This window comes from Lissotriton vulgaris, chromosome 3_2 (genome assembly GCF_964263255.1).
Source record: "Lissotriton vulgaris chromosome 3_2, aLisVul1.2, whole genome shotgun sequence".
NCBI lineage: Eukaryota > Metazoa > Chordata > Amphibia > Caudata > Salamandridae > Lissotriton > Lissotriton vulgaris.
The window spans coordinates 171,963,112-171,987,775 of record NC_141690.1 but is presented as its reverse complement, the minus strand read 5'-3'; the positions used below and the strand labels follow the sequence as shown (position 1 = coordinate 171,987,775).

General features: G+C 43.7%; 1 long non-coding RNA gene across 1 annotated transcript; it reads left to right on the top strand.

The window, feature by feature from the left end:
• The first annotated feature begins 23,722 nt into the window (after positions 1-23,722).
• Positions 23,723-24,437, top strand: LOC147725475 (uncharacterized). Its single transcript, XR_015309828.1, has 3 exons — positions 23,723-23,793; positions 23,877-23,952; positions 24,334-24,437. It is a non-coding gene; the product is annotated as an uncharacterized LOC147725475 (long non-coding RNA).
• The last annotated feature ends 227 nt before the right edge of the window (positions 24,438-24,664 follow it).

Sequence of the window (24,664 nt, the reverse complement as noted above, 5' to 3'; positions counted from 1 at the left end):
CACTAACTATGGTGGATGTTGCAGTAGCTAAAAATTCAGCCTGGCCCTGAAGAATGCCGGTAAACTGATACCATAACGGCAAAAACATGTTGGCCTAAATCTCATATGCTTACTGTACAGTGATATTCTCACACTGTCATCACACTATTTTTATATTTGACGTCTTGGTAGATACCAATAAACATATTTTTTTACCTTGACCGTCATTTTAATCACTGTCACCTATCTTTCTGAGCACTGCACCCTATCAGCACCACTCACGGTGAGGACACATCTTCTTTCAGAATCAGGATCTATTGGTACCAAGCCATTATCTTTGGGCTTGGCCATGCAAGAACCTGCTGATAAGGTCCTAGATGACGACATTCCGCCACATGGGTGGGCTGATAGGACTTCTTTACATCTGATGGTCAGAAATGTTAAAAATGTAATGTCCTTCCATACTTGTCTAAACATATGAATGTGTACTGTAAGTGCTTTCTTCCTACACATATCCTGTGCTAGATAGCTGCGAGCTTGTTCATCTTACAATAAAGCCTTTTACACCAGAGCAGATCATGACAGCAGCAGCAGGCGCCTCTTAATCGATATGACTATGTACTTATGGTGGCAGTGCTGTGTTGCGTTACAAAATAGCAAATCTGACACTGAGTGCAAATATAAAAGCAATCAAAAAGAAAAGGAAAATCTAAACCAAACTCATACAGAAATATTAACCGAGGAAGCAGCTAACAAGAGGATTTGGCTAGCCTGTGTGTCAAATAGTTCTGAAGGGTTGTTGAGAATGCATGAAGAATTTGGAGGTCTTAAGGTGATATATAGGTATGAGGCAGTTGCTGATCATGCAGCTGGGGTGTACACCATGGACCCATCAGCTCTAATTTGAGGGGTGCATTAAAACCATGACTGTGATTGGTTGTGAAAGTCACAAGAAGTTTTGAGTGCTTTAAATGCGGCAGGGTAATTACTATAAGGAGTGGTTCAGAGAACAAGGCACTGGGGCAGGTTTACAAGCCCCTTGCACCACTTTTGCATCATTTTTAACATGGGAAAAATGACGCAAACCTGGCGCAAGGGGCTTGTAAATCTGCCCCTGGGTTTAGATTAGGTTAGAAATACAACAGATGTTTTCAGGGTCAAGGGAACGCTGTGAGAGAGTTGCCCCAGAACTACTTTCAGTATGAAAGGGGCAAAGGCGAAGCAAATAAGGTCAGTTTTAGACATTCGTAATTTGTAGTAACTGAAACTATATTTGAAAAGTGATACGGTTTAAAGGGCAGGTGGGAAGAGGTCTGATGCTGGGAGAGATGCACAGGAGGGCAACACAAGGCCTTTGTGACATATTATTAACATTATGATTCATATGAATCAATTAACTTTAATTTATTATATTGTTATTGTCTAATTGATGTTTTATATAAAACATAGCTGTCATGCGCTGACTGACCCAAGATTGCATCAGTGTAAATACATATTTAACTATATCCCCGAGGACATACTGTCGCTTGGGCCTCCATGCTAATTTTGGCACAGACAGGGTCATCAGCAGTTTGGGACTCTTGAGACCAGGTCGTGCCTACAGCCACAGTTGTAAGCCCTTTAATTGTTAAATGCTAACATGTTCTTCACTTTTCACATGACACTACTGATCGCCACACTTACACTCAGATAAGAGCATCACAATCAAATAGGAATCAAATAGGAAACACCTTCAGCTTCACCTGCATCCAATGAACAATCACTCACCCACAAACAATAATCATCCTCCACCCTATGCTCATTAGCATATTTTCTGCAGTACTCCTTGCTCCATACATTTCAGACCTCAGCACAGCTCATAACCTTTATGCACTCCATCACATGAACATGTCTCACCCCTACATCCTAACACATCCTAAATGTCCTTGTGCTCTTAGATTTCAGTTTGCTGACCGGGCACACAAGATAGATGGAAAACTCACTATCACCCCCAAGAATCCCCAACTGTCGATGTGCTCCTTCTCCGTAGAGGGAATGGACTTTACAGTGGAACACCAGCTTGGTACCGACCTGCCAATGCTGATGGTCTCTCCAGGTTATTCCTCCTTAGTGAAGAGAATTACCAAAGGGTTGGTTAGCTCTCCCCGCCTTCAGAACACTTCTTGTTATAAGGCCATCTGCCAGGACGAAGGGCTACGGTGCTGCAGTAGGGACTGACACTTTGCTAACTTCTTTGCTGCGTTGGCCTGCTGCCTGCTGATTGCTGTCCTGTAGGAAGGAATGTTCCTTTGATACCTGATTTGCTGTGTTTGCCTGCTGCCTGCTGCTTCTTGCCTGGGAGTGAGAAGGACTGGACCTGCTTCCTACATCCTTGAATCTAAGTTCTCTAAGGGTTTACTGGCTTGCCTCCTGTTTTGAAATCTAAAGGCCATCAAAGACTTCCTTCAACTCTGTTTCAGCTACTGGACTATTCCAACTGTTAGTTCTGTCCTGCCAAGAGGTACACATCCAGTCCTAGGCCATTAAAATAGGTTATGGAGCTGTTTTTCCACAAAAATCAACATAGTGGCGACTTTTCTCCTATCAGTACCGGCACAGTGCTCTTCGACAACGATGCAGAGCCGCTAGGAGAACATCCCTGTGCAGCGCGAAAAACTAAACGAAAGCCGTCTGCGAGGTTTGACGCTGATGCAGCACCTGCATCGTGAAGGGTTTGAAGATGATACAGGATCCGAATGCCAGGTTTGACAAAGGCACAGCACTTGCATCACAAAGGGTTCGACAACGACATGGGACCCAACTGCTCATTTTGAGTTGATGTATCGAGTCGCCGATGCTTGCTCCATCCAAAGTACTTTTTTAGTGGGCCCTCCACAAGTCTTGTAACTGGCCTGCCCTCCATCACAGTCAGCCTGAGCTTTGGATTTAACCCGGTCCAGTGGGACCACAGGTAGCCCCTAAGCACAATTTGCTTTCAAGCAATATATTGCAGTTTATGCATACAAAATTCATATCTTAAGTTCATCTCATAGGATTTTTGTTGGTTTGGTCTTGTTTCAGAGAAAGATTCTCTATTTTTCTAAACTGGTGCAGACTCTTTTTGTGGTGTTTTCACTGTCAATTAATCAGTCAATTAGGATTGCTGAAATGTAGCTAATTGCCTGATAGAGCATCCCAGCACTTCCACGTCATAGTGCCGAAATCGAACATCCATGTCTAGATGGCCATTCGGAATTCTGCAAGTGAGGTGATGGTCCGGAGGTGGGTGGGGAGGCTGTTCCAGGTCATTGCTACAATGTTCCTTGAGGAATTATTTACTCATATCTCAATAATTTCCTAATAAGTCTTATACAAGTACTTTACTTAAGAAGAAAACATAAGAAGCATGGTATCTTTCAAAATTTTTATATTATTTAGAAAATGATCCCTTTGTTTTTTGCACAAGATTCTCGAAGTACAAACAATAGGCAACATAAACGACACTACAATTTCCTATACATTTTCTGTAGTGTGGTACACCGTTGGTACAATATGTAATATACAAATATATACATAGAGTGCTCCTGTACATGCAGTCAGCTAATCCATCTATACACTATATACAAATCCTTGTTTGGACAGGTATGAACCAAACGGTGTATATGCGTCGACGTTTCGGTCTCTATAGTATGTATTTCACCGAGACCATCCTCAGGACTAAGCGTTGCACATGGAATCTACAAAAACATATACAATATATACATAATCAGTATAACCAAACCAGCTACTCATGTCCAATATTTGATCGTCTGCTTACATTAAAATACCATCACCACACCCAAAGTGTCCAAAAATCTTATACACATATATACAACCCTTCATTCCTTAGCACCTCATGCCGAGATTCTTTATACTCACTAGACAGGTTGTCTTCCCAAGCCTCAGTTCACTATTACTTATAGGGTACTTGAAACCACTCCTAGATAAACAATGCACAGGTTCAGAATATGCTCCTACCCCTAAAGTAGTCGAACATGGTAAAAACATACTGGAGCTTACCTCCACCGTGATTCAACTTGACACTCGATGGTCGCTATTTAATGATCACGTGCACCGGGACACACCTCGGTATTTTAAACGTCTGCCAACCATACAAACTATAGGAAAAGTACAAACTTCAGTCACTAAAATGATCCACAACCAATATGCCAACTCTCTAGTCCGTCATAGTTTTGGGGCAGGGAACCTACTTGGTGAGCTTCACGGACGCGACCGTATAATTCCAGTCTCCGTCGGCGTCTAGAGGAAATGTTCGTCAGCGTCTATACACACTGTCGCGTCCAGGCGCATGCGCGCAGAGCAGCGTTCAGAACAATGAGCATGGCGGCCATCTTATCATGGAGTATAACGTATTAAAATACCCCGTTTTAAAGGGATTAATTCATCCTATACTGTGCAAAATGTACAAATACATACAAAAAATGATAAGGTACGGCTAAAAGTCCAGACAAGCAGTATCAACAAGTGAAGAACAAAGTTAATAACGGAAAAAGTGACACAAGTGAATATCAAGACCAGGACCAGTCAAAGAACACCCACAACTCGCTAAAATCTCAATATTTCTATGGATTGCAAAAAATACGTTTAGAAAAACAGACATCACATCCTTATAGGGTTGCCAAACTGTGCCACTCTACGCATTGGTTCAAACCACACTCCACTGTTTTTCCGGTCCAAATCCATCTGTTCTCTTTTAATGTAAGCAGGCGATCCACATTGGTCCTTCTTTTCGACCCTTTGACCACCTCTATTACATACCATTGCATATCTTTCGGACCATGGGATTGTTGTGTGTAATGTTCCACTAATGGGGCTGTTAATACTTTGCACCTAATGCGAGACTGATGTTGGGTTATTCTTTTCCTCACTTCTTGGGTAGTTTTGCCTATGTACAACAGTTTACATGGGCATTCTATACAATAGATGACATTCTTAGTGAGGCAATTGGAGTGGTGTTTAAACACAATTTCTTTTCCATTCATTACACAGAGTTTTGTTGGTGTGGTAGTGTCACATGCGGCACATTGTCCACATGGATAATGTCCTACAATAGGTGGAAGCCCCCATTGATTAAGTAAAGTGACAGGTTTAGGTTCCCTGTAGGTCTTTACCAAATGGTCCCGGAGGTTTCTTGCTCGCTTGAACGCAAACCTGGGGGGACTTAGTTGGGGCTCAACTTTTTGTATCAGATGCCAATTTTTTGAAATAATTCTTTTGATCTGATTGGATTCCGTGCCAAAAGTAGTTATACAGGCAATGGTGTTGTCAGTTTCATCCTTCCTCTTGTTTTCATCAAGTAATGCAGTGCGGTCATAGTTCCACGCACGTTTAAGTGCTCGTTTCACTAGTCTATATGGATATTGTCTCGCACTCAATTTCTGTTGGAGAATCTTAGCCTCCCTGAAATAATCCTCCCTCTTGGTGCAATTACGCTTTATTCGCAAAAATTGTCCAAAGGGGAGGTTATCTCTTAGATTTCTCGGGTGATGGCTTGAGTATTTGAGCAAGGTGTTGCGTGCTGTGGGCTTAGTGTATAGATCTACTACCAAGGAACCATTGTCATGTTTGATATTAAGATCTAAGAAATGTATGGATTGATTACTGTACTCAATTGTGAAACGTAAGTTGGGATTTTGTTCATTAAGCCATGCATGGAAAGATAAAAGGTGATCTTCTGGACCTTCCCAAATTAAACAGACATCGTCTATATATCTTAGGTATTTTTTAACCTGTTTACCAAAAGGGTTGTTATTAAAAATTACTTGATCCTCACAATCTGCTACGTATAGATTAGCTATATCTGGGGAGAAAATCGCCCCCATAGCCACCCCTTTACGTTGACCATAAAAGTCTTCATTGAATATAAAGTAGTTCCGTTCCAATGCTATTTTAGCACACTTGATCACAAAATCCACCGGAACTTGCATGGGGCGAGCTTGATTCTGCAGTACTTTATCAATGATATGTAGGGCTTCGTTTTGTGGGATATTGGAGTATAAACTCTCAATATCCATTGTCACTAGGATGTTAATATTTGAGTCAAAAGCTTCTCCTTCCAACGTATTGATCACACTAATGCTATCCTTGGTATACGATTTGGTCAGTGCCACAAAGGGTTTTATGAAATGATCCACATACTCCGCAAGGGGTTGTAAAATAGATCCGCATCCCGCCACAATAGGTCTCCCCGGGGGTTGTTCTGTACTCTTATGGATCTTTGGGAGTGTATAAAATGCAGGAATAGTGAAATCTTTTTTATTCAGGTAGTCAAATTCTTTTTGGCTTAACCACATGCCATCCAGACCCTCTTTAGTGATAGTCAATATTTCTGTTCTTATTCTTTCAGTTGGGTCACCCCTCAGTTTGGTATAGTATAGGGTATTATTCAATTGTGACATGGCCTCCATGTCATAATCAAGTTTGTCCTGCACTATTATACTCCCTCCTTTGTCTGCAGGTTTGATATAAATATCGTCCCGTTTGGCAAGGGCATCAAGTGTTAAATGTTGCTCTCTAGTGAAATTATATTTCACATATTTTCTTTTCCCTTTAAATAACTGATCCATTTCAATGAGAACTACATTTTCAAAGGTCAGTAGTTCTTTGGGCATAAGATTGTTACTTGGATAAAATGTCGAGGGACATCGAAGACCTGTGACATTATGGGGCAGAATTTGAGTAGGGTTTTTGTTGAAATAGTGTCTAAGCCGAAGTGTCTTCCACCTATTGTAGGACATTATCCATGTGGACAATGTGCCGCATGTGACACTACCACACCAACAAAACTCTGTGTAATGAATGGAAAAGAAATTGTGTTTAAACACCACTCCAATTGCCTCACTAAGAATGTCATCTATTGTATAGAATGCCCATGTAAACTGTTGTACATAGGCAAAACTACCCAAGAAGTGAGGAAAAGAATAACCCAACATCAGTCTCGCATTAGGTGCAAAGTATTAACAGCCCCATTAGTGGAACATTACACACAACAATCCCATGGTCCGAAAGATATGCAATGGTATGTAATAGAGGTGGTCAAAGGGTCGAAAAGAAGGACCAATGTGGATCGCCTGCTTACATTAAAAGAGAACAGATGGATTTGGACCGGAAAAACAGTGGAGTGTGGTTTGAACCAATGTGTAGAGTGGCACAGTTTGGCAACCCTATAAGGATGTGATGTCTGTTTTTCTGAACGTATTTTTTGCAATCCATAGAAATATTGAGATTTTAGCGAGTTGTGGGTGTTCTTTGACTGGTCCTGGTCTTGATATTCACTTGTGTCACTTTTTCCGTTATTAACTTTGTTCTTCACTTGTTGATACTGCTTGTCTGGACTTTTAGCCGTACCTTATCATTTTTTGTATGTATTTGTACATTTTGCACAGTATAGGATGAATTAATCCCTTTAAAACGGGGTATTTTAATACGTTATACTCCATGATAAGATGGCCGCCATGCTCATTGTTCTGAACGCTGCTCTGCGCGCATGCGCCTGGACGCGACAGTGTGTATAGACGCTGACGAACATTTCCTCTAGACGCCGACGGAGACTGGAATTATACGGTCGCGTCCGTGAAGCTCACCAAGTAGGTTCCCTGCCCCAAAACTATGACGGACTAGAGAGTTGGCATATTGGTTGTGGATCATTTTAGTGACTGAAGTTTGTACTTTTCCTATAGTTTGTATGGTTGGCAGACGTTTAAAATACCGAGGTGTGTCCCGGTGCACGTGATCATTAAATAGCGACCATCGAGTGTCAAGTTGAATCACGGTGGAGGTAAGCTCCAGTATGTTTTTACCATGTTCGACTACTTTAGGGGTAGGAGCATATTCTGAACCTGTGCATTGTTTATCTAGGAGTGGTTTCAAGTACCCTATAAGTAATAGTGAACTGAGGCTTGGGAAGACAACCTGTCTAGTGAGTATAAAGAATCTCGGCATGAGGTGCTAAGGAATGAAGGGTTGTATATATGTGTATAAGATTTTTGGACACTTTGGGTGTGGTGATGGTATTTTAATGTAAGCAGACGATCAAATATTGGACATGAGTAGCTGGTTTGGTTATACTGATTATGTATATATTGTATATGTTTTTGTAGATTCCATGTGCAACGCTTAGTCCTGAGGATGGTCTCGGTGAAATACATACTATAGAGACCGAAACGTCGACGCATATACACCGTTTGGTTCATACCTGTCCAAACAAGGATTTGTATATAGTGTATAGATGGATTAGCTGACTGCATGTACAGGAGCACTCTATGTATATATTTGTATATTACATATTGTACCAACAGTGTACCACACTACAGAAAATGTATAGGAAATTGTAGTGTCGTTTATGTTGCCTATTGTTTGTACTTCGAGAATCTTGTGCAAAAAACAAAGGGATCATTTTCTAAATAATATAAAAAATTTGAAAGATACCATGCTTCTTATGTTTTCTTCTTAAGTAAAGTACTTGTATAAGACTTATTAGGAAATTATTGAGATATGAGTAAATAATTCCTCAAGGAGCCTTCTTCTATTTAATTTAAATTACCCAGTTCCTTGGGGACTATTGGGTTGTCCTGTTTCTAGTCAATTGCTACAATGTGGCAGCAGTAGAGTCCTACACTTCTTCTTTGGTAGATGTGGGGGGTATGGGCAAGTGAAAAGGAGGCAGAGCGTATTCTTCTTGATGGTTGGTGGAAGTTCTGGAGTTGGTTAATGTAGACAGGTCCTTGGTTGTGTCGGGCCTTGTGTGCGTGGGTCAGCAGCATGAATTGGCATCTCTTCAGTATGGGGAGCCAATGAAGTTTCCTGAGGTAGGGTGTGATGTGAGTTTGTCTGGGAAGGCAGAGGATAAGTCTGGTTGTGGTGTTCTGTATGGTGTGAAGTCTCTGTATGATGTTTACGGCGATTCCTACATTGAAGGCATTGCCATAGCCAAGTCAGCTGGTGATGAGGGCTTGTGTGATGGGTGTCAAGGTGTAGCCACTTGAAGGTCTTACGTAGTATGCGCAGAGTGAGGAAGTAGGCGGAGGAGACGGCGTTTATCTGTGATTTCATGCTGAGCTTGTTGTCAACAATGATTCCGAGTTTTCTGGCATGGTAGGAGGGAGTGGATGTTGGTCCTAGGTCTGATGGCCACCAGGATTTGTTCCATGTGTTGTTGCTGTTGCGAAAGATCGGTACTTCCATCTTGTCTATGCGACGGCGACATTTGTCATGCATCTTTGGAAGTTGGTTCTGGTGGTGGTGGAGTAGTCGGTGAGTGAGCGTATGAGTTGGGTGTTGTCTGCGTAGGGAATTATGTTGAGGCAATGGGATCTGATGATGTTGGTCAGCTGGGTCATACATGCATTGAAGAGCATGGAGCTGAGGGATGAGCCCTGAGGGACACTGCATGTGATCTCCTTGGGTTCAGAGGTGGAAGGTGGAAGGTGGATCCTCTGGGTTCTTCCGGTAAGGAAGGAGGTGCTCTATCTGAGCGTGTCCCCTTGAATGCCAATAAGTTGTAGTCTTTCGATTAGTGTGTGGGGGGATATGGTGTCAAAGGCTACTGAGAGATCAAGGAGGATCAAAGCTGATATTTCTCCTCAGTCGAGGATGATTTGTATGTCATCGGTGATTGCAATCAGGGAGGTTTTTGTGCTGTTATTGCTGCTGAAGTCAGATTGAGAGCTGTCAAGTAGCTGGTCCTGCTTCAGTTGTGCCACAAGTTGATTGCTGATGATCTTTTCCAGTACCTTTGCTGGGAATGGGAGCTTGGAGATTGGCTGGTAGTTTTTGGGTATGCTGGGGTTGGCAGAGGGTTTATTGAGTAGTGGTCTAACTTCAGCGTGTTTCCAGGCATCGGAAAATGTTGCAGTGGTGATAGAGGTATTGTGTAGGGTGGTGAGTTCATGACAAATCCTTCAGTTTCTGAGGTTGAAGATGTGGTGTGGGCATGGGTCTGGGGGTGCTCCCAACTGGATGAATTTCATGGTGGAGGAGGCATCATTGGTGGAGAGGATTCCAGGTGGTCAGCGTGTGGTTTGTGTTGGTTACGGTGGTGGTGTTGAGGAAGTCAGTAGGTGTGGGTTGGGGTTCAAAGTTTATGTATATGGTTGCAATCTTGTCATGGAAGAAGTGGGTGAGGTTATCACACAACCCCTGTAGACTGTGATGTTGTTTTTGCTGGCAGACGGGTGGGAGAATACCTTAACAATGTTGAAAAGTTCCTTGCTATTGTTTGCGCTGGTTTCAATGTGTGCTGCCAAGGCTGTTTTCTTTGTTTCCTTCAGCAGGGGGTGGTAGAGTTTGAGGGAGGTCTTGAAGGCTGCCCCGTCAGAGGTGTCCTTGTTGGTGCACCCATTTCCTCTCCAACTGTTTGCTGTCTAGTTTCACTGTTTTGAGTTCTTGGGTGTGCCAGCAGGCCTATTTAGAGGATTTCCTTGGTGTTACTGTATTTTTATTGTTGCACAAATACTTTACACATTGCCTCTTTAATTAAGCCTAACTGCTCTGAGCCAGGCTACCAGAGGGGGAGCACAATTTAATTTAGGTTGTGTATCTGACTTACCCTAACTAGGATTGTGGTCCCTACTTGGAGAGCGGTGCAAACCTAGAGACCCGATTTCTAACAGTGAGCATGAGTTCCATTTATAAAACCTATGCAATCTATAGGAAGTTGAGTAATGTTGGGTAGGAGTGGCACCCTTGCAGCTCATTAGTCACTTGGCACACTGGGATCCAGCCGAAGGGAATGCTCCGATTTTCACATGTTGCTAATTCAGACTATTCTCACACCTGAATCTGTAGCTCAAACCATGTCGGGGTTGAACTTAATTCCACGTCATCTTCAGCAAACGTGGATGAAGGATACAGGAGTTAATTCAAACAGCGAATTTTAGCTTGAAATAACTTAAATGGTAACAATAGGGTAACAATTTCAGGAGACAATATTTAAACTGGTCTTAAGATATGCTCATGGATGGTGCAATGGCTTTCATGCCAGTCAAGTGGGCTGTGGAATATTTTATTCACACCGAGTGTCAGAGTTAATTCTACAATAATTTCTCCCTGATGCACATCTATGATTTTCTTGACTTGGAAGGTTGTTTGCAATACTGGGATCTGTAGCTCATCAGGGCCTCAAAGATATGCTTCAAAACTCTCAATATCTGAGCCCAACAGTTGCACCTTTGTATCTCATTAAAGCTGCCAGAATTGTGACTCCTTCCAGTACCCATAATGTTGCTTAACAAGAGGAAGCAACAGGTGTTGCTTTGAAGGGTCATTGATTATAGTTAAAAGTCAAGCAGCATAAATAAACGCCAGGAAAACTGGATGTCCAAGATGGAGAATTGAAGAGGAATCTAAATCTCACAAATCCTGTAGTAGATGTGGAGTGAACCTAGTTGGAGCCGGATTCAAAAAGATAGAGCGGGATTCTAGAAGCTGAATCAGGATTACAGGAGATGAAGCAGGATCCCCGGATATGGAGCAAGATAACACAGGAAACCAGGAGCAAGTAACCAGGAGGGATAAACCCAACTGCCTTGTTTGCGACACATAATACTGATATATCCAGCTCCTTATGTAGGGTAAAAATAGGATCTGAGAGCAGAAGAAGCAGGAACTAACGTGCAGAAAGTTACTAATCCATTATGATTTGGGAAAAGCATTGTCATAGTACTTATGTTGAAGCCATGAAGGATTGTCCACAACACATGCACTATCTGTTCTTCAGAAAAAGAGAACTGGGAAAGGTGTTATCTTATGCTTGCGTCCATGGATCAAAAGAAGTTTCAGAAGGAGAAAGAAAGGATGTCATTTATACATTGCAGAACACATTGACACATTTAGAAGTGAGAGAATGTAGCAGTCTCACCTGAGATGCCCCAAAACATGAAGCAACAAATGTGCGAGTCAGAGGGGCATATTTACAAGCCACTTATTCCACTGGGTGTCACTTTTTCTGATGCTCTGGTGGCGTTGCCCCCTTCCTTATAATTACAAGTTAGCTTTAACCCACTTAACATGGCTTAACGCCACCTTGTAAATATGCCCCTTTCCACAGCATTCTGCTGCAGCAAAGGGGCGGGCAATGGGTGTTGCAGTGGGCGTTCCGCACCAACACCCATTTTGTTTATGCTGCCCCATATGTTCAAGGATGGGGCAGCACCAAAAACTAAGGCCAGGTAAAATCTGGTCTCAGGATGGTGATGCCAGGAGACATGACCAATTTCTCCCCGTATTTTGCTCTTTCTATGTATGCAGCATTCTGCAGCACATATAGAAATAGCAAACCGCCTTTAAAGAATATTTATATATACAGGAAGGTGTCCCTTCCTGGATATAAACAATCACCCCTGCAGCACAGGCACTGTGCAACATGGCGCACGGTTGCCTGCACCAGCGCTAGGCAGCTTTTTCAGTGCTTTTTCAGTGCCAGCGCTAGGGGAAATGCAGAGGTGCGCCATATTATATATCCCTGTGTTTTAAAAATGTCTGATTGCGGGTTTACCAAATTTGGCGTTATACCGCGATCTGACATTTTCTTCTACATATCCCCCTGAGTTTGTTAAAGACCGAACTAGCACTGTAGCGTCCTGCACCAGAGAGTCAGGCTAGCACAAAAGCCAACATCATTTCCTTTGTGAAGAAGCAGACAATGATTTAGAAAGGCATGCTGTGGGTGAGTCCTTTGATCATCCCTGGATCCACAAACAGCATGGTGGCATAACAAATTAGAGTTGCCTCGGACACATGACTACACAGGCGAAATAGACTAGAAGGTGTAACAATGATAGCCAATCAAAGGAGCAGAGGGTTACTCAAAATTGAAAATGTCTGCTTTATGCACACATTCCCTTCATCGTTTATATCCCTCCCGTGCCTAGTTTTACAGCAGGGTCAAATGAATGACACAGCAATGAAGTTCCAAATAATATGACCAGTGCATTCTTTGTAAATCAATAAGTACGGGATCTCACAGTTTTGTACTGGAGCTCGTGGCCTGTGCTATCAAATATCGGAGTGCTGAATACCAAGGGGCAGATTTACGAGCCCCTTGCGCCACTTTTGCGTCACTTTCCCCATGTTAAAAATGACTCAAAAGTGGAGCAAGGGCCTTGTAAATAAGCTCCCAAGACTGCATATTCATGAATCCACTGCATGCTTCTTTCATTTTCTACCAGCACACTCCATGGCTCTTTTTCTCACTCTGGCATGTTATCTTTCATTCCTGCTTTCTCTCTTTGCTGCTATTTCCCTATGGGTCTCTTCCTCCTCTTTCCCCCTGTTGTGTTTTTCACTCTCTTCCACTGGGTCAAAGCCTGTTGAGGAATAAAAATGGCCTGTTTCCAAAAAAGAGTGCTGGAGCCTCCCACCTGCAAACACCCACTCAGTGAATTGTGTAAATTATGCAGCAATACAATTCAAGGTGTGTTGCATCATGGGGCACTTTCTGGGACATTTTTATTTCGTCATCTAATCATGCGAGCACCTATTAGAATTAACTGGGCAAACATTTCAGCTCATTATTATGAATTGAACACTGGAATTCAACAATGCCCATTTGATCTATATGAACTAAAAATGTTTGTTGTTGAAATCTTTAAATCTGCAGCACACGGGGATTATGTACCAAGTGTGGCACATCCAATAAAATTCAACATCACACAGAATCACCTTCTTCGAGTGTCCCTGCACCTATCCAGGGCCAGGGTTCCATCCGCACGTAGAGACGTGCACATGTTTTAGTTACCCAGCAGATGTTTCATACATTTTTTATATATAGCGACACTATTCTTCAGTTGTTCTAGGAGATTATCTGAAGCAATGCATAGGAAAAGCGAGTGTGAACTTTTAATACTATTTCAAAAAATGATGTGAACCGCAGCCAGGGTATCGACATCTCAAGATCAAGGACAGCTCCAGAGACTATTTCTCGTGATGCCGAGTATGCTGGGTTTCTGCTCCACTGGCGCTGGCAAACAGTCATTAAATGCCTGCCATGCTGTGCCTTAGAGAGGAATGCGGCACAGGAAAATACAGCTTTGAGGAAACAACGAGTGTTTTGTGTTGCGTGTGATACTATAATGTGCCTGAGGTAAACGAAGTACAGAACATGCCTAATTGGTTCCAGTGCCAACGGCTTGATTGTAAATGTGTTGTTAAGCTGACTTTTTTGAGACCTGACAGATTTTCTCGAATTGTTTCATATTGCATTGTGTTTATACGCGAATAGTATACAGAGTGAGGTTCTGCCCTGCAGGGTCTGAATAAAATAATTCCCAAATGACAGTTGAGCAATTTGCAGCTGGTGACGTCTGCTAAATGGCATTTTGCAATGAATATCATTATTAAGTAGTTATTTGTGCTGTTTGAATCTGTATAACATTTTTCTGCTTTTCTACTGAGCTTTAAATCCTGATCAACCAGCTTAAAATTTCCTTGGCATATAACCGTTATCCAAATAAAATGATCATATGCTAATGACATTCTCGTTTAAAATATGTTGTGAAAATATGTAAAATTGCATTAAAACATTATTTATGTAGTGCTTGCTGTTACATATTTTGGAGTTTTGTTGCTCTTCAAATAATGAAATTAAATATTACCAAATAATTGTCATTTTATCAGATAGCCATTGTTCCCGCTAGTGGGAGTAAGGCATTGGCATGGCTTCCTAGGCATGAATTAAAAGGGCCGCCTAGTGCAGAGAAAAAAAAGCTATAGTCCTCTTAGCCCAGTCCTGCATCTCTAACAATCACCAACAATAAGCATTCAATACACTTCGAAAAAATACACATAAAATATAGAAACAATCCTTTATCAAATACACACATGATGAAATATTTTATTTAATTCCCAAACAAAAAATCAATAAAAATCAAAATTTTATTAGGAAGGTTGGAGCTTTTCTAAACTCAATTGAGACCACTCATTGTCCATACCTTATTTCGTTTGATGCACTGCTCCCACTAATCAATCCGATGATACTAACTTCGTTTTTAGCCTCCAATTTCAGATTACTTCACATTTACAGATTGTTTTAAAATGTATGTTAGAATTGGGGGTCTCTAGTTGGCACAGGTGGGTACTTGTGACAAATAGGGACCCTCTCCTCTAGTCAGAGTAAGGGGGATTACACTCCCAAAATAACCCCTGCTCACCCTCTAGGTGGCGTGGCGCAAGCAGTCAAGACTTATTTCAGAGGCGATGTAAGTTAAGCATTTTTGACCACATACAGTAACCTAGTGACAACACTACAAATGGACACCACACAAGGTTTTATATAAAAAATAAGTTATACTTTATATAGAGTTAGCACAAGACCAATAAATGACAAAAAGAATCCACAGTACTATTAGCTTTCCAGAGTCTTGTTGAAAAGCTTAAATCAAGGTTCTGTGTGAGTCGGTAGCCCAGACGGGCTACTGCATTGTTAAAAATAACAGAGTCTAGTAAATCCAGAGGACCGCGCCGGTACGGGCCCACTCAATGGTCGACAGACTCAATCACAGTACCTTTTACTTGGGGCGGCCGGCACGAATGTGCAAGCAGGTTCCGGTGATCATCGCGGTGCAAAAAGGAAGCGTTGCAGGACTCATTGTCCCTCAATGTGGTGCAGGCAGCGGCCCGTTGATAGAGTCATTGGATCCAAGGCTGCCTTGCAGGGCGAGATGGTGCTTCGATGCGGTGCTTGCAGCTTGCGGTGCGGCGAACGAACCGGTGTTAGGGAGCTGGGGTCGATCAGTCCAGACAGCGGTGCAAGTCGGGCGGTGTGTAGCAAAGCGTGCGAGGTGGTGCTCAACTCCGGTGCGGTCAGAGGACTCGAAGTCAGCAGCAATGACCGCGTCGGTCAGACCAGTTCGATCCGGTGTAGTGAGGCGTTGCACGTCGCAGTGTCTACCAGTCGCGGTGTCGGCTAAGGCTCGGTCAAGGCGTCAGGACAGTGTCGGTGAGCGCAGAGCTTGCGTTGTTCGAGGCGGACGTTGTTTGATGCGGTGCCTACAGGACACCGGGCCGGTCGTGAGAGTCAGTCACAGCTCCCTGCCCCTGTAGTCACTTGTTTCCAGCAGCAATTCACAAAGGCTGGTGAAGTCCACTGGTCCTGGGACTTCGGTCAGGGGGCAAGCTCTCTTCCAAGCACTTGTAGATCTTTGCACAAGTTGAAAGAAAAGTCCACAACGTTCTTTCTCCTCTCTTTGGCCGTCAGACAACCCCTGCAGGCCAATCCCCTAAGCAGCGCTTCAGATTGGGAATAGTCTCTCCTCAGTTTCTTCAGGTTCCTTCTCCTCAGCAGAGGTTTCGTCTTGAAAGTCCAGAAGTGATCTAATTTCATGGGATTAGGGTCCCAATACGTATACCCCTCAATCCTTTGTTCTCTGAGGGGAGAGAGGCCTGTGCCCAGTTTGAGCCATTTCTGAAGCACTCTGTTTACCAGACTTCTCCTTTCCTTTCACAGCGCAGGGCAGGCACATCAGACGCCCCACAGGAGGTGGAGCCAGCATTGTGGAAGGCAAGTACAGTCCTGGAGCACTTTGTTGACAGTCTTCCTTCTCTTCTTTCAGTGTGCAGGGCAGAGACATCAGACGCACTACAGGGGGTGGAGCCAGCATTGTAGAGAGAAGGCCCAGACCTATTCACGATAACAAAAAAGCGAGCAACCCAATATACCCTTGAGGGTTCGGGCAATGAATATGATAAGGTGAAGATACCTTCAAGGGATTTTGTTTGTACTAGTTAACAGCACAGAGGCGAGTGATTCTATTTGGTTATCCATCACAATTTAGATCAATGGTACAACAATGTAACAATAAAAACTCAATTAATCTAGATAAGTCACAATATGTGATCAAACTAAAGAAGAAAAATAGTGTGGGTGTATTTGAAAATGTTTGTATTTAATACACTTTAGAAATTAAAAAGGGTACAGAATAAATAACAATGTTACAAGAAGCATATATCATAGAAATAAATCAAAACACTACTTTGAAACAATTGTATACGCTTTTCTTCTTTGCTAAGATTGATCTAACAATCAGATAAGACAAAGCGTGTGTCAACGTTTCGGTCTCTAGTGGTGAATCGATGAGACCATCTTCAGGACAAATAATAAATTCTGAAGACCCTTCAGTATTGTTTCAGGGGCGACCTTAATATTGCCGGTCAGTATCGTTGATGCTTAATTCAATGGGCACAGAGGGCTGTGTTCCTTTATTCAGTGAGTTCGGAAGGCTGTTAAATCCGCTTTGTCTACTCCACACCTATTGGTTTAAGAAGGGGTAGAAATCCGTAATTTAAATTGTATGTATTTGAACCACTTATCCTCTGATTATTTAAAGGAATTTGCTTTCATAGTCCTTTGCGTGGACTGTGGTGACCGAGAGAGGTGTTTTGGAGTTTGTCGATATGCTTATTGAGTGTCCGCAAATTCCTTTAAATAATCGGAGGATAAGTGGATCAAATACATACAATTTAAATTACATGAGGAAAACACATGAGGCACAGCAAAAATGGAAGGGAGACCCACGCCAATGGTGCCAGGTCTAACACGTGTCCCCTCCAGCTGAAATGTGGGGAGAACTACCCTACCTCCTGGGAGTTCTCATCACTAAGGTGGAAAAATCTGGACAGACCATCAGTGTTGGCGTGTTCTGCACTAGGGCGGTGTTCCACCATAAAATCCATAACCTTTAGGGAAATGGACCACCTCAACAGCTTTGGATTCTCAGCCCTCATCTGCATCAAACATCGATCACCCCTAGTGCAAGCATCTTTGAGACCTCCTCTTTGATGCAAGTCCTTAACCTGTCAGTTACCCTGTAAGACTTGTGCTTCAAAGGTAAGCTGTCTCCTGTATCCACATCATGAATGCACCAGTCTGTGATACTAGGAACAAGGGTTAACAGATCAGAAAACTGTCCCAGCAACTGGTGGCAGTCATTTTGTTGCTCAGGGGTCAGGGTGGAAGAGAGGTTAACACCATCCACTGGCCCATCTTTCTCTGTGGCCACCAGGAGGTCAGGAAGAAGCTCAGTCTCCTCTTCCATTCTAGCATCTGTCACCAAGAGCATGCCCACTTCAGACCTCTCTAAGTGGGGCTTAAGGCGGTTGACATGCAGGACCCTCAAGGGGTTCCTGGGAGACCGCAAGTCCACCAAGTAGGTAACTGGACTCTTGCGCTCCACAACCTTAAATGGTCCAGTCCACTTATCCTGGAGCACACAGGGCTCCAGTTGGGCCATGACCCACACTTTCTGACCAGGTTGAAGCTCTACCAGAGTGGCATTCTGGTCGTACCACCACTTCATCTCCTCCTGGCTGGCTTCCAGATTCGCCTCAGCGAGTGGCCTGAAACACCTAGTCTGGTTCCTGAAGGCCAGCATGTAGCTATATACATCCTGGGGAAGTTTCCGGGGAGATTGCTCCCAGCCTTCCGAGGCCAGACTCAGAGGTCTTCTGATCAGGTGCCCATAGAGAAGCTCAAAGGGACTGAACCCTAGAGATTTCTGTGGCACCTCCCGGTACCAGGCATGGTAAGAGGACCTCCCACTTACCCCTCATGGGTTCCTCAAGGCCCATAATCATGCCCTTCAGAGTTCGGTTGAACCTTTTAACCAACCCATTTCCTTGGGGGTGATAAGGAGTGGTGAACTTGTAAGTTACCCCACACTCCTGCCACAGGGACTTCATGTACTTAGAAATGAAGTTGGTGCCCCGGTCAGACACAACCTCTCGAGGGAATCCTACTCATGAGAAAATTCCCATCAGTGCTCGTCCCACCATGGGGGCTGTCACTGTCCTCAGAGGTATGGCTATTGGTGGACCAAGTGGTATGGTCCACCAACAGCAGGATGAACCTGTTGCCCATGGCTGTCTTGGGGTCCAGTGGCCCCACAATGTCAATGCCCACCCGCTCAAAGGGGGTACTGACCACAGTGAATGGCTGGAGAGGAGCATTCTGCTTCCTTCCACTCTTTCCACTCGCCTGGCAAGTCTGACAGGTCCTGCAATGAGTGTCTGAAATCTTGCACATTTGGGGCCAATGAAAGTGGGTGACAAGCCTCTCAAAGGTCTTGTCCTGCCCCCAATGTCATGCCAATGGCACCACATGAGCCAGCCCCAGTAGGAAGGCTCCAAAGCTCTGGGGTACCGCCAGCACACATGCTGACCCAGGCTTAGCAACCTTAGGCTCACTATACAGGAGACTATTCTCCCAGTAGATCCAATGTGACCCAGACTGATCACCTGCTGCCTGGCTTTCAGCCTGCTGCCGCAAGCCCTCAAGAGAAGGGCATCCTCTCTGCTCCCTGCAGAATTCCTCCCTGGGGGGCCTCCTTCTTGCTGCCAATGGGTCAGCTCAGGCAGGTCCCCTTGTTCAGCTACCTGTTCCCCGGTAGGCTCCTGGGCATATCCACAGGGTCTACCTCCTCCTGGGCCGTGGGAACTTCAGGGGCTGGTTTCCCACACCCCCTGCCTTTTCTCTCTAAGGCAGGTTCCTGGGCCTCCCTCTCAGGGTCCAGGTCCTCTTGAGCACCCCTACTGGCTGCCATTGACCGGGTGGTCATGCACGCCCAGTCAGGCAGACCCGCCATCTTCAGGTGATTACTCTTCTCTACCTTCTCCCAAGGTGATCTCTCCAAATCGTTCCTCAAAAAACAGTCAACAGGATGGCGGGCCTCACAGCTACCTGAAGAGTACCAGAGACCCCCCCCCTGACTCAAAGGGAACCTGAGCCATTGGACAATGACACTCTATGTTGTTGGCATTAACAACTCGGCAAAATGCATGTGGTACAACCAGCTCTTGAGACACCAGGTAACACCTGCCAGCTGTCACACTGGTTCCTGTGTCTCTAAGAGCCTCCACCTTTTGGCCATTGATGGTCGCCCACTGCCCATATTGCTTAGTGTAATTGGGCAGTTGGTACTCTGGGACCACCTAACAGTCTCCTAAAGAGACAAGGGACATCTCTGCGGGTCCCCACCCACCTTGGACTTCCACCTCCTTCCCAAAGGCTATACTAGCCATCTGCCGGAGCGGGGCACCAGTGGGTGCTGGTTTAGCAAACAGGCGGCACCTGGTATCAATAGCCCTATGTAAGTAAGTAAGTAAATATTTTATTGTATATGGTTAATTAAAACCTTTACAAAATTTGCAAAGAGAATATAACATAAAATCATTAAAATGAAAAATGAATGAAAACCTACATTTACTCTCTGTTTTAAAAGGGAAGACAGAAAAACATAAAACAATGTGACATTTGCTGAAATTGGCGTCTTTTGTAATCCTTAATCCTTTGATTTGATTAGGTGTGGGCGGAAAATCCGTTCCGCTCGCGGATTTTGCGGATTTTTGGGAAATTCGCAATCCGCGAGATTCGCGAATCTCCCGCAAAATCCGCAAATCCGCGAGCAGCGGATTTTGCTCGCACTGTTCGCGTGAGTTCGCGTGAGTTCGCGCCCCGCGAATAAGTGCAAAATTGCAGAAATACGATTTTAGCAAAACTGAAAGTAACTACTTACCAGGTTCAAAAGTTCAGGCTCATCATTAGTAGCCATTTCCTGTAGTGCTTCCTGAGGGGCCCCTCCAGAGTTCAGTTGCCAGTTGAAACTATTATGTGACCCTGCTCTGAACCTCAGAATAGTTACACATATGCCACAAAGGTCCTGAATTACAGCTAAGGGAGACAAGCAGGAGCCAGGCTGGAAGTTAAAATCCATTAATCAGCCCCTAATTCATTATTGTCAGTTGGGGCAGGGCAGGTGTTGTAACTAATTTTGCAACAATGAAAGCACTTAGCAAGTGCAAAAGATCACTAATCAGGGCGCACTAAGGAAGCAGGTGCCAGCTAAAAAAATATTCTGTGACACATTAATCAGCCCCAAATTAATTCAGGTCACTTGAGGCAGGGAAGGTGTGCTTTGCTTTGCCGAAAATAATGTACACTGGACAACCAGAGGGTGTGGTGATGAAACAGAGGGTGGCATGGGTGGGCCAGAGGGTGGCATGAGTAGTCAGAGAGTGGCAGTGGTGACAGAGAGTGGCAGTGATGAAGAAGAGTGTCCCAAACAGGCTGGACACGTAGAAACAACAAGTTCGCAAAACTTGCGACCCGACAGGTAAGTTCGCAAATTGCGACATTGTAAAAACCCTCGCGAACTGGCAGAAACACGGGCGAACACAAAAAAAAAAAAAATCCGCAAATTCGCGGGAATTCGCGGATTTTGCGGATTGCGAATCCGCAAATCCGCAAAATTCGCGAACGCGAGATCCGCAAAATTCGCCCATGCTTAGATTTGATACCATTGTTCGCCATTTTTTCAGTTTGCATTATTAGGAGGCTCACCTTCTGAAGAAATCTGGTAGCCCTACAGGCTGTCTGCAGCTGCTGGCTGTTCAGTGCTAGCATAATTGCCCGCTGACATGTTCTAACTTGAAATGAGCGGAATATATGCAAGAGATAGTAACGTCTCAGGATTGTGAGGGTTGGGAAAATGCACAGAAGATGAATCAAAGTTTCTTCTGCATGACCACAGAGTCTGCAGAGTGGTGTTGGCCACGTTTGCTTCCATGCAGGGGTCTGGTCTTTTGAGATGTAAGTTCTCAGCCGTACTCGTAGGAGCATCTGTTGTGTAGATGGTATAATATGGTTAACTAAGTATGGTTGCGGAACACACCTCTCATATGTTGCAAGTACCATCCAGCCGTGTTTTTTCTTTGCTAGTGCAGCTTTTCAGTTATCCAAGATTCTAGTTTTGCCGCACCATTGGCTGCTTTTTTGAAGGTCGCAAAAGTGTGACCTGTGTTCCAGGCCTCTTGCATATTAAGTTTTGACAGACCTTCTTCAAGTTTTGTTATCCATGCATCTTTTCCTTTTGTTTGTTTATTTATTTCAGTCCTGCAAAGACCCATCAACGTGTCCTCTTGAGCTGCTCTTAATTTCCAGCACATTTTTAGTATTGCCACTTGTCTGGCTTTGTGCTGATTTAATAGCCCAAATTCAAGGCGTACTTGCGCTTGTGAGGCAAACTTTGGAATTTGAAAGATGTGTTTGAACAGTACTGACTGTTGGAGATTCAGGAAGTTTGCGTCTTTGCCTCTGAATAGTTCTGAGCCGTACGTGATCGATGGCAAAAATTTTGCTGCGATCACCTTCAACAGATGTGAATTGGAAGGACAATCCAGTTTTGTTTTTAGTAGATTTAAAGCAAAGCGTAGTTTATTGGCCTGAGCTTTTCTGTGCAGTAGTTGATCTTTTAATGTCCATCTTGCGTCGACCAGTACCCCCAGGTGCTTGTAAGAGGGGCTTTGTTCTATCATATTTCCCTCAATGTGCCATTTGAATTTTTGCCGCCCTGGCCGTGATGCAAAGCAGACGATTTTTGGTTTTTTGTAATTGACTTGCAGCCCGTACGTACGGGTAAATTCATACAGCCTTGTGATGGAGCATTGTAATCCCAAGGGGGTTTGGCTGCAAAGAACGATATCATCGGCGTACTGCATACTCCTTATTTTGTGCTGAGCTAGCTTGGGGGGGCCGCTTTCAATCTCCGCAATGCTCTTGTCCAGATCCGCGGTGAAGATATTAAAGAGGGTAGGGGCCAAGACACATCCCTGCTTGAGGCCATTTCGGGTGAGGATTTTTTCTGTTGTTCTGTCACCATTGCCTATTTTTATCTTGACCCAGGTCGATGTGTATAAGTCAATGATGGCCTGTAACAGCTTCGATGGTATGCCCCAGCTATCCATCTTTTTCCACAAGGTCTCCCTTGGGACTGTGTCAAACGCTGCTTTTAAGTCGACAAAGCAGGTATAGAGTTTTGTTGATTTGGCCTTTGCACTGTCGACAAGGCGGTTTAGCGCTAACAAGTTGCATGATGTGTTAGTTCCTGGCCTAAACCCCGTCTGGGTAATTGGCAGAATGTTGTTGGAGCTGACCCAGTCCTCCAGTGCTTGCAGGAGGTTGGATCCGTATGCCACGGAAGGGGAGAACTGGCAGGAAGATTCCACCCAGGGCAGATCGCAACGTAATGGAGGTAAGCACCACGGACGGGTTTTAAAGAAATTACCGGGGTTAGTTAAGACGCGCGGAGGGCAGGTAACTGCAAGACGCAAAGAGAGCTTAAATGCCTAAAACACGAGCGAGCAACAGTACGGGTTGCAGGGAGATATGTCGGAACGCCTTTGTGCGAAGCTAAGAGGTTTCCTTTTAAAAATGAGCAGAGATACGTAAATATTGGAAAACGGACAGTGTCGGGAATATCCAAAGGTTAGAAAGGGAAATACTGCAGTAACGATGGTTGCATTTTTTCTCTTATGTAGAATTTGCCACGATTCAGTTAGCGACGCGCAGAACAATGAAGCTGCACGCATGAAGGGAGACACATAAGAAGACTCGAGCCCCTGATAATAGGACACTAAGGTCAGTTAGCCATATTTATTCAACTCATCAGTCTATTTAAAGAGATAACAAACAAAAAAACTGATCAGTTGCTGCTGTCTCCTAGATTGGATAGAAATCAAAATCAAAACCTAAAAAACACTCCAAACCTGCGCCCCCTTGCCGAAAAAACAGAAGAAAAAAGCATAAGAATAGGCTCCTTCTAACGTAAAAGACAAGATACATTGTGGTAAGAATGATTTACATCTGTGGTGCTGTTATTTGAAATAACTAAAAAACAAGTGTACCAATGTTAGAATTATTTTTATACAGAGAGCCCACAAGAATAAACTGCAGTATTAACAAGTCCAGAAGGAAGAGTCACATATAGGACATTTGCAGCAATATTAGTGGTAAGAGCATCAGTTGATAAATGCCAACATCTTATATTCATAAAGAATTAAAAACCAAACGTGATATTTCCTTTGCCCCGCAGGTGGTATATTGGGATCATTTACATCGACCACGAATGTATATGTTTGGTAAAGGCCTTGCACGGATTTGATTGGAAGGTAAAATCTAAGAATAAAATCAATATATAGACCAGATAATGTTGGGTCCATAAGAAGTATAAGTGGGTAGAACCACCAGGACCAGAACCTACGCAATATGAAAGGGACGATTATCGTCAGTGCCCTCTAGGCCCCTGACAGATTAATTACAACACAATGGACATGTAAAATCATTCCACCGTAGATTTTTCTCTGCAATAGACAACACAAAATGAATAGATATAGGCTCATGGTGCCGCCACCTCTAGGTGGGAATTGATGTCTCCGATTTAATGTTTCAATTAATTGTACATAGGTTAATGATGAATACTCAAGCAGAGTTACACCCTGGTATAGGGATACAGGTATAGGAATATGATATTGTATTGTTTTAAATTACAGATACCCTGCACACAAAGAAGAATGAAAGGATAAAACGATTTCTAAGCTGGTCCTGAGGAAGGTGGTCACATCCCACCGAAACGCGTAGACCTGGCGTTAGGAAACTTTTAAGACCTTTTGTTATTTCCAAACTTAGAGATTGTTTTAGAATTTGTAAGAGTGTGAAACTGTATGAATGTGACGTATGTGAGGTAGTTGTTGTGTGTGTTAGGGGTATAGTTGGTCTTGTCGTATCTTTACACTTTGCATTTTTCAGAACAAACAATATATTATTGGATTGTATAGATGATGATATCTGATGTTATATTGTCTAATTTATTTGGATTGAAAC